We start from the raw sequence: 16,743 nt of genomic DNA, 5'->3' as shown, positions 1-16,743 counted from the left end.
AGCTTTGTAACTATGGAACTAAGCCTGCTATATCATGGAAATATTTAAAGTAGTCCCAAGTTAGATTATACACATGCCATGCCAATTACAGTCAACCCAAGGAAAGATCGACCTAGGTGGGTAGGTCATTGTAAATGGTAGCATCTCACTGGTTCTTATACATATATTTATTTTCTAAAAACTGCAGACACTCCATTGTTTGTAAAATCTAAGTGCCATTGAAAATGCTTTCTTTATGTTAGCTGATTGGTTTTCTTCTTTGTTTTACAATTATTCTGACATTAACAATTTAAGCATTCCTCTAACAATACAATCTCGATATGTGTGGTGAATTATTGGCACACTTTGTATTTACTTGATTACATTTTATGAATTTGATAAAATTGAGTAAAGGGGAACACTTACTTCCATAAACACAGTCCCCTCCATGCATTCCTCCCATTCCCTCTCCCCAAAATTCCCTGTCAAAAAGATCCATTCCTCTTCCTTTTCTCTTTAGAGAAAACAAAAACAAAAACAAAAACAAAAACAAAAACAAAACTAAGTCAAACCTAGAAGAACAAGTTACAATGATATAAGGGCACAATCCCTCATTTTATGTCTGGAAAAAGTAATAAAAAGCATCTCAAAAACAGGATGAGCCAGAGGGACCCAAAAGAAAGGGGAAAAATACATAGTAGATCAAGTGTGGACAAGGATACTATGAGAATACAACTCATAGAACCTACTAACAGAGCTAATAGAGGCTCACAAACACTGAAGATCCTATAACACATACTTTATGGGTCTGAGTTAGGTACCCCTGAATTAACATTATGAGTGTCTAGCTTTGTGTTCTTATTGGTCTCCCAACTGAGAAAATGAAACAATGTCTCAGAGTCTTTAGGCATCAAAATATTTTTTTTCAATGATGGTTCCTACACTGGAAAGGCAAGTTTAAGAATTAATGTTAATGGAACTGGATAAAATAGACATTTGCAGAACTTCCCAAATAAACAAAAGTGTAGGTGTTCAAGGGTAGGAACAACCATTCAGTCCAGCATGGTCAGAAGAACCAGAAGCGGTAAAACATGGAGTCCCTATATTCATCCTGCTATGTTCAGAACACTTGGTGTTATTCCTTTATAAATTCTGAACTCCTACATTTGAGAGTATGGGTTTTATCAAGGTCCCCTCTGGGGCCTTGAAAGGCAGTTTGTTTTAGTTGGACAAGGCTTGCTTCATAGACCTAGGAGAAAACTCTACAAGGGAATAGAATATTGAGCCATATTTCCAGAGACAGGTGCCTGAAATTACATAGCCCCCAACAATTCTGTGACTATCAACCATGCACACAAAGCACCAATCTCCTGACATTCTGGCTAAACTCTACCTCCATAGTTACCTAAAAGTAGCCAGGTATACTCCTCCCCAAAGTTACCTGGCAACAGCAAGGTAGACCAGCCCAATATAAAAGGAGCTGCCTGGCCCCACCTTGCTCTCTTTAAGCTCTCACCTTTCTAACTCTTATCTCTAGCCCTCCTTCCCTCTCTCCCACCCTCCTCTCTCCATGTGGCCATGGCCAGCCTCTCTCTTTCTTTTACCTTCTCTCTTACTCTCTGCCTTTCTACAATAAAGCTCTAAATCCATAGAACATCTCTGCTCATCAAGGCCGGCTGTATTTGCATGATGGGATAGTCTTTCCCCTAAAGAGCCTTGTCTAGCCTCCTGCTGGAAGGCATCCAGGTGCTCCAGCCATGGACCAGACCAAGGACTCTTTTCCATGAGGCAACCACCAAGCACCCACTCTCTCTCTCTCTCTCTCTGCCCTCTCCTCCTTTCAGCCTTGGGAATGAGCTGCCCATCCATGGGGTCAGTTCTTCTGTGGTGTCCAGTTGCATCTGGGATGCCCAATACCAAGAACCTGTTATCTCTGGTCTTCATGAGGCCCAGAGACCTTGGATTCCACTTGTCTACACTCAGTGGGATGGGGTTCTGATGTATCACACAACCAGATACCCACATGGGGCCATGTGGAAAGAGTGCAGCAGTCTTCCTGCACCTGCCTGCCCAGAGCACCGGAAATCTGATGTGACACTGATTTTCAATAACTCCATTTATTCCCCCATGCCCATTGTCCAACAGTCCCCTCTACCCTATTCTTCACACTGCATTTCTACCTTTATCAATCTCCATTACTGCACAACTCTTCTGGTCTAAATAGTTAGGATTTCTACAAAGGTAAGAAATTACTGTCTTCTTACCGGTGAACTGAGTTATTGAAAATCTCTCCATGTCATATCATGGATCACTCTACCCCGATGACACTTAGAATCTTATAGCTTTCATGCACAACTAAATACTACTTTCCAGTGTGACTTACTGCTTTCCTTATTAAAGTTTCACAATCTCTGCCATTGTTTTTTCTGCAGATTCATTTCGATCTAATCTTGTACACTCAGACTCATGGTTGTGCAGTAAAATATAAAGGGGAATGTGGGTATTGATGCATAATTTATTATTAAGCTGGACAGTGATGAGCAAATAGCAGAGTCCCAAATACATGAGAACCATGCATTTTTATAATTTGCTGACCATGTCTGAATGAAATAACTAGTTTCTGTTCACTGGTTCTATTATTTGTGCTGAGACAAAGGTGTGAATCTCTAAGAGGTAGCACCTATTTCCCAGAAATAATTTCATCCTCTTCATGTAAGAGTAAAACAATTAACACCAAATTCAAATCTGAGATATGTGACCAAACTTGACTGTCAGCTTTGGCTGACAATTCTAATTTTTCCTCTAATATTTCTGCAAATCACTATCTACTGCAGTGATATTCTCTATGCAGTAAACTGGCATTTTGTGGAGTTTAGCTATGGCAGCATGTGAAATATCATCATAGCTTAGCTTAATAACTATATCCATATACACAAGATAAGCAAACTGACTCAAGATACATGTATCTGAATATTCATCTGTACCTGACTACCTCTTATTGACAACAACTTTCAAAATTCTACACTTTCAAATTCTACAAATATTGATAGGAATTCTAGATTTCTTTGATCTAGTTATGTTATGGGGAAATTATAGACATTATTTACATCTGTCACTAATGAAAAAATATTAGAAGTTTTAGTGGGTGGGAGGTTATAATACAACTGAGAACTAGTTCGAGAAGAGAAGTGATGCATTCTTTGAGATAGAAAATCCTATGCACAATTGAAGCAAAATTGAATATGGGAGTGGATTTTACAGAGGAAATTTTCCATACTTGTTTTTCTCTATTCTATTTAGCTGTGAACAGTGGTTGGGAGCATGGTAATTTTAATTGTCATTGATAGGTCTATTATTTGAGGCAACAGGGGTAGGGCACATATCTAGGTAAATCACAGAATAGCAATCATTTTCCATATGGTATTAGTTGGCATTCCTCATTTATGGGCACTTTTTTAGCTTATGCACTAGATGTAACACAGCAGGGAAAATATATCGTTGAATATCTAGAAAGGTAAAACATCTCCTTCTCTGTATAATGATAGTTCTGTTTGTAGGCAAGGAGGCCAACCTGAAAGAGACTGTTGGAATGAATTTGGAATTGAGTGAGAAAATGATGCTAGGCTTTCACCTTTGGCTAACCTTTAACATATTTGGTAAGTTGGATAAAAAGAATAGACATTGAGATGCTGGTCCTTTCTAGTTAATGTTGTTTGTTTTGTTTGTTTAAATTCTAAGTGGACCTTGAAAAAAAGTCAAGAGAAGCCGCTTATGTCCTTAGTTTACATAGAACAATGGGAAGCAGGAAGTTACTATGTAGATGCAAGCTGCAGTTATGATCAGGTATTAGATGCAAATCGTATAAGACAAATGAACCTCTAAATATCTAGAAAAATATCTTCAACTAAGAAATAAAACATCGTTAAAGACTAACTTTCTGATTTTTGGAAATGGGATAGAAATGGCCCTTCTGAAAATTTTATAATCTAAGAAACTGAGCAATACAACACCAATAGTCACCCTGTGACCAACGTTGTATAACCATAAGCAGTAAAAATGGGATCTTCCCCTGATGTCCCGTTAAATAACAGCAAGTAGAAGTACTTTGGCATGACCAAAGAATTTAGACATGGATGTCAATCTTGATGAACAATAGTGATGTGATTATCATAATCTAGGGAACCAGCATGAAATCTATGTCTCTTGTGTTGACTTCTGTAGACTAGATTAAGATTTAATGGCTTTGATGAGACTACTTAAAGAACAGTATATTTATACGCTTGGAAATACATTAGCATATCTAACTCCACTTTTCTAGTGTATCTCTATCTTGAAAATGCAGTATGGTGATTATAAGTAAAATATAAGCAGAGGAAAAGGTTTATCTTGTAACCTAGAAGCCAACTGTAAAAAGATTTGTGTTGAATCTGAGTTTCTAAGGAAAAATGTTGAAAGTCAACCTCTGTGATTTTGATACAGTTGGAAAATTTAAAGCCTGACTAAATGTTAATAGAAGGCATCTATAATGAAACATTATATATGTTAAAACACGTTTTTCATAATATGGAAAATTGTCCAATGATATATATTCACAATGTTGCCTTTTTTTCAACATGAACTGCCTATTAACTTCCACCTTTGCTATTACATTAAACTGGACAGATGTGTTACCAAAGTTTTATGATTTCAACAACTAGCACCTGAATAACAAATAGGTTGCTCCTTCACAAAGAAAGACATATTTATCCCTACAAAGCAAGTGCAAAATTTCCAAGGAACACTAGTATAGACGTTAACAGGCACTACAGGTAGCCATTTGAAAGGACATTCTCTACACTAGGATCATGATTTCTGACATCTTGACAAGCAAAACTGTCCAGACTACTCATTAAGTTGTGTAACTGGAAGATGCCTAAGACACAAAAGTTATATCAAGAACAAACAAGTAGCAGGAGTTACATTCATTACTTTAACTACTGATGGGGTAATGATGTAGGAAAAGCCCTAAGACACGGAAGGGTAATGACTCAGATAGTATGACTTAGGGTTTTACACATCTAATTAAATAAGTGCCTCATACTCATCCCATTTTATTCAATTTTAATAGATTAAAAATTGATGCTAACAGATCAGATTTACATATTCTCTAGTATACTAGGCTTATATTTAATTTTAAAGTCGTATTAGCTGTGATATTTTGGAAGCATGGTTGGAATGGTGATGAATTTCAAAATAATTCACCCAATTTATCATCGTTGCAGTTCTAATATTAACTTTAGAATAGTTGGTGAGGCTTTTGCCTCATGTTTCTGTGCTTGCAGAATCCAATCAGGTACCTGAAAAAATATCTTATACCTGATAATAAGATTCTATTAGGTTCTATTTATCTGTTTGTGTTCACAAGTGTGTGGAGAGACATGCATGCTAGGGTCAGAGGACAAACCTTGTGGCCTTCTCTATCATACTTGCCCTCACACCATGGATATTGCACTGCAGATCTAGCTTGTGATCTCCAAACAAGCTCCAGTGATTACAATTTCTTCTCTTTGCCAAAACCACTAGTTACATGAATGTACAGCAACATTTCGCTTTGTACATGACTTTTGGAGACCAAATCCCAAGTCTATGATTTTTCAGAATGTGTTCTTACTCACAGTTGAAAATAGTCTTCTTGAGACCTAAGAACTGCTCTGACTACAGTACAGGTAGGGAAAGATGCTAACAAACCATCCTTCTGCACCTCTACAGCACTGTATGTGTGCATAGAAGACACATAGAGCCCCACTTGCCCCATGCAAACCAGGACAGGATGGGGAAATTAAAACACTAGGTTTTAATTGCTTGGGGTCAGATAAGAAGAAGAGTGACCATTAAGCCAACTTTAATGATGACTGACAACTTCAAGTTAAATCATGTCTTGGGATGGAGTTGGAATTTCTTTTAATAGCCTACGGGTATATTTTCAAAGCAAAACTAGAAAGAAATAATTTTATAGCTCATTACCTTACTAGAAGCTACAAGTTTATTGTTATATCTTGGCAATGAAAATGTGACCTCTTTCCTCTACTGTTTTTTTTTCTTTTTATTGATTCCTTGTTTCACATCATGTAACCAAACCCTACTCATCCACTCATATTTGACCTTTGCCCTTGCAATCTCCCCCAAAATAAATAACACACAACCAACAACAAAACAAAAAATAAATAACATGCCATCGTGGAAGATGTAGCTTCTGTAACAACTCCAATTTTGGATCTTATCAGGACTCCCTCCAGTTATTCTGTTGTTGTGCCTTGTCTTGGAGGTTCTGTAGCTTTGGAACAGCTGGGTGGCCCTTTCAGGATCCCAACCATTCAAAGATGACATAGATTTTAGAGTGGGTCAATTCAGAGCCCCAGATCTCGGCCATGTTGGTAGCTGAGCTGGTCAGCTGGGGCCCATTCTTCCAAGTGCTGCAGCTTTTGAGGAGCTGGACCAGCTCTCCGTGTGCCTCCACCATCAATGATAGCTTCACTGTATTTCCCAGGAGAGGTATTGGGACTTCTCATGCTCTTAAGGCCAGCTCTCCCTAGAGAACCTGGCAATGGGGGAGGACATCCCATGCACACCTCCTCATAACAGAGGAGTGTCAGGACCAGCTGACACTCCAGAGTGCTGTATCAGAGTGTATGAGGGATGGTGCCAGGCCTGCACAGCCTCAGATGCTCAGTGTTCCCTAGTGGTAATAATGAGCTATGGATACTCACCAACTATTGTGGAGTCATAGACTCAAACATGGCCACAATAGCATGGATGCCCAGTCATAACACGCTACTTCTTTCCACTTTTGAGCCCTTAATTCTTTTTTCTCTCTCCCATATCTCGTGGTGACAAGCAGGAATCTATGATCATGCACTGGAGGGCAGGTCTGTGATTGGGATGGAGGTCACAAGACCTTGTGTTCGTTCTTCTTCCCATAATGTGCCTTGATTTAATTTGATTTTTATGAGTCCTAGGCATAAGATAAGTTTTGGCCATCAAGCTAGGATGAGTAAAGGGCTGCCATCTGCTCTGTTCCTGATAGAGAACAATACCAACAACAAGGTGTCTTTGTATAGCCTACTTCTAATATGGGGCATATATCTATATCTATATCATCTATCTAGATCTAGATATATAGATAGATCTATAGATAGAGATAGAGATAGAGATAGAGATAGAGATAGAGATAGAGATAGAGATAGAGATATATCGGATCAAATCTACATTTTAGCCAAAGTTAAGCATTCTAAAAATAATGTTTAATTTATCAATAAATGAAAGTTTCAAGTGAAACTTCACTGCAACTAGCCTTTGATGTAGCATGTGTATCATGAACCTGTATAAAATAAAAATGATGCCTTCTCATGATTCATCTGTGAGTAGCTACTTAGTAATGGGCAATTAGTAAAAGCTAAAGACCTATCCATTTATTTGTCCTTATATTTGGGGTTCTTTTGTCTGAAAATGGAAGGAAGATGACCAACAGGCTCAAATGAGCATCACTCTTAGATATTGCATGCACATTCCCTTAACACAGGTAGATATTTCTTATTTTTTTTCCTGGATGTGACCTTAGGAATCCAGTGCCAGAATTCTCACCCTCTTCAAGTGCCCTGAGAAAATGTGTTTATTATTTATGCCTAATATCTCATATTATTTATGCCTAATTGGCAAGGATCTGTCCAGGTTGCGTTTTTGAGATCTTTGTTTTAGTAAGCTATGAATAGAACTGTCTCTTGCCCCTTGCATGATGAATAAACACTCTACCATTGACTCCACTGCCCCATCTGTTAAACATTTCCTTAGTTGGTAGGATTGTGGTGGAAATTTTGCTATTGGTCATCTTTGAGCCTTGAAAGAGGCAGAAATTGTTCAAAAGCAGTATGTCCTTTGATTTCTTAATCTATTCCCCAGGTATCTGCAATTTTCTTGTGCTGTGCTTTTAAATTAATAATGTTTTTGCTTAATTCAAAATTATTTTACAACAATGATTTCCAACTCTGGATAACAAAGAATTTTGGGTGAGGGGCAAGCACACAGGGGTGGAGTCCAGGCTTTGATAGTTTTTAATCTTGCCAGTGTTAAGAAAAGTGAGTTTGGATATATGCATCCTGTCTATGATGTGTGTGTCGCTGGGAAGGTTATGCTTGCCAGTTATGGGTGGATCACAGCTCTTCGCCATCAAGTGCATTCAGGATTGTTCCTGGGAGGTTGCTTGAAGCTGAAATAGAACTAAAATGCAGTTGGTAGACTAGCCAAATATCTGCTTGCTCTCACTTTGCTTTGGAAGAACCCTGGAAGCTTGTCAGCTGGTAGAAAGATGGTTTATAAAACCAGTTTCTCACAGAGGTTGGACCTATCTGTGGCTGAACAGTCTTGGATACTGTCAAACAAACATCAGAGGCTTGTCCAAATATAGTTACGATCACCTAGTTGGGGTTCTTCCTGATGCAAGAAATTATTCACTGTTCAAGGCACATGGTTATTGGCTATCCATTTAGTCTTCACAGAGGCTGACCGCCTTACACTGCTGGGTGGTCACAACTGCTAACCATGTGAACATAGTACCTCAGTTCTCTCCCTGGCTGTAATCACCGTGTGTTCAGTGTTTTCTCATAGGCACCAGGGACAGGCTTCTCAATGCAGTATGATATACCCTAGTCTTTAGTGCCTCTAGTATATGTGACCAGGTGTCATTCTGCATGTAAATCTCCGAGCTGAGTCTGACTCTCACAGCCCATGCTGTTATCTGTGGCACAAGTGGGTATGAATATGTCCTACATGCACTAACAGTGCAAAACATGGCATGGTGACTAGAAACTAACACTCCTTTTGAAGTGTCCCAAGGACTGCATATGTTAGAACCTGTCTGCCACTATCTGATGACTTGCATTGTGGTTTTCTGCAAGCCACATAAGTTAACTTTGGTTCCCAGTGGACTCCTGGTCTGGAGGAGTAAACCGTGATGAATGTGATGACTTTGACCATGATTCCATTTACTGCCTTTACATAAGGTTGAGGGAAGGGGAAGGTTTGGTTTGTTTGTCTTTTAATTGTTTTTTCTATTTTTTTAGTTCCCCCACCCCACCCCCTTTCTTTTGGTGGTTTCTATCACCCTTAATGGTGACTGACTCCTGGGCCTGCCACCTTGGACTTCCCTTAGGAAATATGCATTTGAAATAATGACATCCCTGAGTTCTGGGATTTTTGTTTGTTTGTTTGATTGCTTGCTTTTCTCTTGATTTACATACAAATAGGATTTAGTGCCACATTTTCTATGCTGTCCTCTTCTAGACACTGCAGCTGCTCTGAAGAGGTTTAGAACTGTGGCTGAGAGTCTTGATTTTTGAGGAAACCTATTGACATTATGAATTTGATTGATTCTGAAAAGTTGTATTGGAGCATGAAGAAAACATTAAATAAAACAGGGTTCTGAATCAAGCATTAATTTCATATTTATGTGCCCTTGTGTTTTATAGATGTTTTACACTTGAAATTCTGGTATGAGACTAAAAGTACTGAATGGCTTCTCGTTAATCCCATTAATTTCAAACATCTGTGTGAATTGTATCTCCTTGTCTTAAAAGTCACTTCAAGTAAATTTAGTGATTCTCAGCAAATAAGTACCTAAAGTTAGTCTAAAATATAAATGGCCTCAATGTCACCCAAAGACTTCTTGTATATTCTGTATTTATCCTCCAAAGATGAGATGTTTGTGCTAGTTTGTGTAAAGAGGGGTAGAACTAATAAGTATACAAAAAACTGAATTCATATATCCATTTCTATTTTTAATATTGTAAGTATATATTTTATTAAATATTTTCTTCATTTACATTTCAAATGCTATCCCTAAAGCCCCCTATACCTTTCCCCTACCCTGCCTCCCAACTCACCCACTCCCAATTCCTGGCCTTGTCATTTCCCTGTACTGGGGCATATGTAATTCACAAGACCAAGGGCCCCTCTGCCCATTGATGGCCAACTGGGCCATCCTCTGCTACATATGCAACTAGAGACACAGCTCTAGGGGGATCTGGTTAGTGCATGTTGCTGTTCCTCCTATAGGGTTGCAGACCCCTTTAGCTCCTTGGGCACTTTTTCTAGTTCCTTCATTAGGGGCCACATGAAACTCAAGAAGAAGGAAGGCCAAAGTGTGAATACTTAATTACTTCTTAGAATGGGGGACAAAATACCCATGAAAGGAGTTACAAAGACAAAGTAGACAAAGTTCAGAGCTGAGATGGAAGGAAGGACCATCCGGGTACTGCCCCACCTGGAGATCCATCACATATGAAACCACCAAACCCAGACACTATTGCGTATTCCAGAAAGATTTTGCTGATAGGACCCTTATATTGCTCTCACTTGTGAGACTATGCAACTGCCTGGCAAATACAGAAGTGGATGTTCACAGTCATATATCCATTTCTTGAAGAAAAACAGGAAATGAAGGGGAGGAGGAGAAGAGGAAGAAGAGGACAACGCAGAAGAAGCAGAGGCAGAAGAAGAAGAAGAAGAAGAAGAAGAAGAAGAAGAAGAAGAAGAAGAAGAAGAAGAAGAAGAAGAAGAAGAAGAAGAAGAAGAAGAAGAAGAAGAAAAGGAAAAGAAGAAATTCTCCTTATCACTGGCAAAAGGGAATTCAGGCCCCTTTATTAGCATCTCTCTGTGGTGCCTATTAGCATGTCAAGGTCTATGATAGCTTCTGGACACCTTCAGTCACTTTTCACAAGTATCAGTTGTATACTTCAAAGTTCTCAGTCAAGTTTACAGCTTCTTTCCCCAGTAACTGTTTTTCTTACACTCTTCATGCCCTTTACTTATTTTGGATTTCCCTAGACCCAGGCTTTTCACTTTGGAGTAAATTTCCTCTCTTTTACCAACAGAGCTGTTATTTTTGGTTTCTTTACTTTGCATATTGCATTTTCCTGGTGCTTGCAAAATAGGAGAAGCATAAGTGATCCCCTCTTCAAAGGGATAAGCTTCTCCTTGTTCTCTAACCTACCCATTTTCCCCCATTGTGTACAGATTGCTTGACCAGAGTGGCTTGAGCCACTCAACATATTTGTCTCCAATTCAAGAGTACAACTCAGGGTTCCAGCTGCTCTGCCTCAACCTTCTCAAACCATCCAAATCTTCATAAATATTCAGTGTCTCTCTGGATCCTGAATCCTGACATGTCTATCTGGGAAACTCTAGAAACTAAGATCCTCTATTCTCAATGTATTGAAACTGTTATCCCCTTTCCAAAAATCCTCTCATAGTCTATCTGTCCATCTCTTTTCTCGTCTACTTGATGTATCCACACATCTATTGGTTAAGTGTCAACTTGGACCTCCCTGATTTTCTACTATTTCTCCAAAAGCTATGCTGGCGTGGAAGAAACCACCTATAATCCCCAGGTCTCCTGTCACAACAAAGATTACCTTTTCTCTTTGTGTTTAAATGCTTCTCTTTTACATTTCTCTTAGTCTACTGGGGGGGAATACCCAGATTGAGATTCTTAGTGTAACACATATTCTTCTCTACTCCCTTGCCTAGGTCATGTAACACAACCTCTCTTACTTGTTTACAATAAGCTCTTACCAGTCAAAACCTAAATTCTCAACCCTTTCCTCATGTTTAATCAAATATATGCCTTACCCCATAACTAGTGATGTTATTAAGCATCACGATCTCATGTTTTTTAGTGCAACATGACACACATATGCAAGTGGTCTGAGCATTCAGGCTTTTTAAAAGTTCCCTTTTGACCATTCCCTATGAACATAAACTCTGGTTTACCAGGATTTACCCATCCTAATCCTAACTAAACCTCAAAAGCTTTCTCCTCACCAAATCCCACAGATCATATCCACTTACACACAGATAGCCACTATCCTCTAAGTCAAATCACGTTATTGTGATTGTTTGATAATTTTTTTTGGTTGGTTTTTTGAGACAGTATTTCTCTGTATAGCCTTGGCTGTCCTGGAACTTGCTTTGTAGACCAGGCTGGCCTTTAACTCAGAAATCTGCCTGCCTCTCCCTCCTGAGTGCTGGGATTAAAGGCATGTATCACCAATGTAGTGTTAACTAGATACTGAAAAAAATTTATTAATTTAATGGAAAACTATTTTAAATATTTTATCATACAAGGAAAATTATAGCTGAAACATCATAGTTGTATATATGATACTAGATTTTATATAAAATTTTGTTACTCTAACAATGAAATGACATGATATATTAACATCAATATGAATAACTCTGTACTTCTTAGAATCCTGAGAACCATCTCACCACTATAGATTTTTGGAGTTCATAATTCATGAATCTGAAATATTTACCTTGTATTATTTACAATATAACTTGACAATTTATTTAAGAAATACTGTTTCTTTTGCGCAATTCATCAAATTAAAGATATTTTTGCCTTATATGTAAGTGTTTAAGACAGGAGAGAGGAATTAGTCTATAATTTCCATGCTGTAGAGGAGGAAGACTTGGGTTTTCACTGCTTGAATCAGCATACAAATAAGCAAGCAGTAAGTAATCAGTAAATATTGTTCTATGGGTTTAATGATAGACTGTCTCTAAAATGTATGTTGTGTATTGGTATAAAAAAATGTGAGTTTCAATCATGCCAGTACATTTCTTTACATAGACCTCAACTTTATGCACACATGAACAAAAATATATACCCACACCTTCCCTCCTATCACGTTAGTGCCAGAGATCACTGTAGTCAGGTATGGGATCCCTGGAATGGGAGTCCTCAAAGCTAAGTGGGTAAGGATTTAGTGGTGACAAACAGAAACAAACACAAGGCAGTTTGAATCCGAGTGTATTTTGCAGCTCTCAAGCAGGAATTTTATACCCTTAAAACCAAGCAAGCAAGCAAGCAAGCAAACAACCAAACAAAAACAAAACAAAACAAAACAAAATTACATCTCTTAGAAACTGTATCTGGTGAAACAATCATAAATATCAATACAAATCATTTGGCACAGTAAAGCACAAAAATATCTAAGAATTACAACTCTGAAACTATGTATATAGTGAATTACAAACAGAAGAGGTAAAATCATTGTTATTATAAATCATCAAAATATAACAATTCTAAAAAGGCATATTCAGTGTATTCAGTGGGGCAGTCATCCAAGACTAGTGGCATATTTCCAGGAGCAGATTAATAAATCTTTATGATCAGTGCTCTTATTTGCTGAGCTAATTCTCCAGCCTTATATGGTCTATTGTTATTTAACATCTAATGCCTGATTTTTTGTTTGTTTGTTTGTTTTTTGAGACAGAATTTCTCAAATCTGCCTTCCTCTGCCTCCCAAGTGCTGGGATTAAAGATGTGTGCACCACCGCCTGGCTCTGATTTTTTTAATAAATCCTCAATGCATAAATTTAAATTTAAATTATGTTAATTCTCTCTAATTAAGGCTTTTTTTTAACCATATACCAAGAAAAGGAATAAGAGAAAACAAAACAGACAGATTGCCATGAGAACTACGTCTCAATAATTTTTCTTGAGAAAATAGTTCCACAACTGGCTCCAGGTGGCCTCCTCCTTTTGAGGTCAATCACCTCAGTCTGTGGAAATTGTCACACAGATCCTACTGGAGGTGGTGTGGCATGTTAATAAGTCTCTAACTATTTTTGTTTTTTTGGAGACAAGGGCTTCTTTTTTTTTTTCCATATCTGAGGACCTAACCCAGGGCCTTGCACTTGCTAGGCAAGCACTCTACCACTGAGCTAAATCCCCAACCCTGACAAGGGCTTCTTATCGAGTTAAATGATCTGATACTCCTTATTTAGACTATGCTGGCCTCAAATTCATAGGAATCCACCTGACACTGTCCTAAATTACGATCAAGGGCATGCATAAATAAATCTGCCTTGATTACTCCTTTTGTGGCAGTACATTTTACTCCCTTAAAACACTAATAACTATAAGCAATATGATAATATCTTAATAATAATGGATTTGAGTAGAGATAGTATGAATAAAGTTCTTGATTTTCATTCTAGTTTTCTGGATGCTGTGTCAATGACAACGCTTTAGACTTGCTTGTGAATTTTAGTTGAGTTTATCTATGAGACCAAAAGTAAAATATCTGTACTTTGGAAAGAAAACATACTTAATTCTGGCGAAAACTGATGACAGTGCTATCAGTACTGAAAATTAGATTTCACAACATCCAATTTCAAACTTTTCTCGGATATCTAACTCCCCCTCCCCTCCCCCTCCCCTCCTCTCCCGTCCCCTTCCCCCCTCTACCTCCCTTGTTCTTGTTCTTGCTCTTGTTCTTGCTCTTGTTCTTGCTCTTTTCTTCTTCTTCTTCTTCTTCTTCTTCTTCTTCTTCTTCTTCTTCTTCTTCTTCTTCTTCTTCTTCTTCTTCTTCTTCTTCTTCTTCTTCTTCTTCTTCTTCTTCTTCTTCTTCTTGTTCTTCTTGTTCTTGTTCTTCTTGTTCTTGTTCTTCTTGTTCTTCTTGTTCTTGTTCTTCTTGTTCTTGTTCTTGTTCTTCTTCTTCTTCTTCTTGTTCTTCTTCTTCTTCTTCTTCTTCTTCTTCTTCTTCTTCTTCTTCTTCTTCCTCCTCCTCCTCCTCCTCCTCCTCCTCCTCCTCCTCCTCCTCCTCCTCCTCCTCCTTCTTCTTCTTCCTTCTTCTTCTTCTTCTTCTTCTTCTTCTTCTTCTTCTTCTTCTTCTTCTTCTTCTTCTCCTCCTCCTCCTCCTCCTCCTCCTCCTGCTCTTCTCTTCTTCTTCTTCTTCTTCTTCTTCTTCTTCTTCTTCTTCTTCTTCTTCTTCTTCTTCTTCTTCTTCTTCTTCTTCCTCTCTCTCTCTCTCTCTCTCTCTCTCTCTCTCTCTCTCTCTCTCTCTCTCTCTCTCCCTCCCTCCCATGCATAATATATGGTTGTGAGTCTCTCTATTCATATTCATATCCCGCAAATGGGAAGCTTTAGAAGATGTCATTGCTAAACACAACACAACACAACACTTACACAACTCACTAAAAGCAGAAAATTTGAACAGCCACCTAAATTAGAATGTTCATTCATACATGCTAGTGATTTTTATTGGGAGTATTGTCTGTAGGCTACTAAAAGAGAAATGTAAGCCTGAACTAAATATCAAAACCTTTATAATGATGAATGGCATGCAAAATATCTAGGGCAAGTATAACACAAACCTTTTGGAAGTAACTACCATCATATTTGCCTTAATACATACACACTTTCTCCATGAGTCAGAATCCTTAATTGACAGTTGTTGGTTAAAGAAGAACCAGAAAATAGATATAACACAGATGTAGGTATTATATACTTATAGATCCCTGCCTTACTTGGCCATCATTATTTCATGGACTTTAAAATATGGTATATTGAAAAGCAATCAAGGCAAAAACAAAAAAAAAAATAGGGAAGTAGAATGAAGAGAAAAAGAACAAGAACATCAACAACAAAAGATTAATCAAGCAAAACAAAAGCTGATTGAACAAGAGAAAATGGGCTGCATACCATAATGAGGGTTATGGAATTGAACCATCAGGACAACAGTAGGATGAGGGACATTGTAGAACAGAGTCATATAATTCTTACTATTAACATGTTATTTTTTAAAGTAATAAGTGAAATATTGTATTCTTCCTTATTAATTGGATCTATGCATTTTCAACCATTAATATTTAATATTAAAAAAAACTCTGTGCAATGCAAAATTGCAGAAATCAGTCTGGCGGTTCCTCAGAAAGTTGGACAGAGTACTACCGGAGGATCCTGCAATACCTCTCCTGGGCATATATCCAGAAGATGTTCCAACTGGTAAGAAAGACACATGCTACACTATGTTCATAGCAGCCTTATTTATAATAGCCAGAAGCTGGAAAGAACCCAGATGCCCCTCAACAGAGGGATGGATACAGAAAATGTGGTACATTTACACAATGGAGTACTACTCAGCTATTAAATTAATGAATTTATGAAATTCCTAGGCAAATGGATTGACCTGGAGGGCATCACCTGAGTTAGGTAACCCAATCACAAAAGAGCTCACATGATATTTACTCACTGATAAGTGTATATTAGGCCAGAAAATTAGAATACCCAAGATACAAGATACAAAGCACATGAAACTCAAGAATGAAGACCAATGTGTGGACACTTTGCCCCTTCTTAGAATTTGGAACAAAACCCATGGAAGGAGTTACAGAGACAAAGATTGGAGCTGAGACAAAAGGATTAACCATCTAGTGACTTTGGATTATTAATTATAGATACTTTAAGTAACCATAATACAGTGTAGGTAATAGTTGTATTTATAACAGATTATATGGCAACTGAATATTCAGTTAATTGTTTACAAAATAATGACATCTTAATAACAATTCTGTAAGGTCTCAAATATACAACATACCCATGTACAGCACAGGCATCTCTGCATAAAAAGCACACACAAATAAAGGATATAGTTTGCCTAGATTTTGGATATTTCTTTTATAAAATAAACTCCTCTTAATATCTCTTTACCATCATTTTAATTTAAGACACATTGTACTATGTGGTAAACAGCTTTAGGAAACTGGACAAAAACATTCCTTTAGATAAATGAAGTGCAATTGTTTTTAAGTTGTAATGTGCATGAATATATGAATTTGTGTGATAAAATATTTTTATTCTATCAATTCCACTTTTATTTGTTCTTTTAAAACTTCATTTTATTTCATTAATTTTTATTATATAAAAATGTGTACATACATACA

The 16,743-nt window shown here is 37.6% G+C and overlaps 1 long non-coding RNA gene across 1 annotated transcript in view; it reads left to right on the top strand.

The window, feature by feature from the left end:
* A230006K03Rik (RIKEN cDNA A230006K03 gene) overlaps positions 1–16,743 on the top strand; it is a 301,385-nt gene that overhangs the window by 221,568 nt on the left and 63,074 nt on the right. Inside the window, exons 1-2 of the long non-coding RNA NR_168893.1 lie at positions 345–3,635; positions 15,709–15,805. This is a non-coding gene — a long non-coding RNA (RIKEN cDNA A230006K03 gene). Of the gene's footprint in view, positions 3,636–15,708; positions 15,806–16,743 lie in introns of the transcript that reaches the window.

The sequence above is a fragment of the Mus musculus genome, chromosome 7 (assembly GCF_000001635.26).
Source record: "Mus musculus strain C57BL/6J chromosome 7, GRCm38.p6 C57BL/6J".
NCBI classification, from domain to species: domain Eukaryota; kingdom Metazoa; phylum Chordata; class Mammalia; order Rodentia; family Muridae; genus Mus; species Mus musculus.
This window is presented reverse-complemented; position numbering and strand designations above follow the sequence as displayed.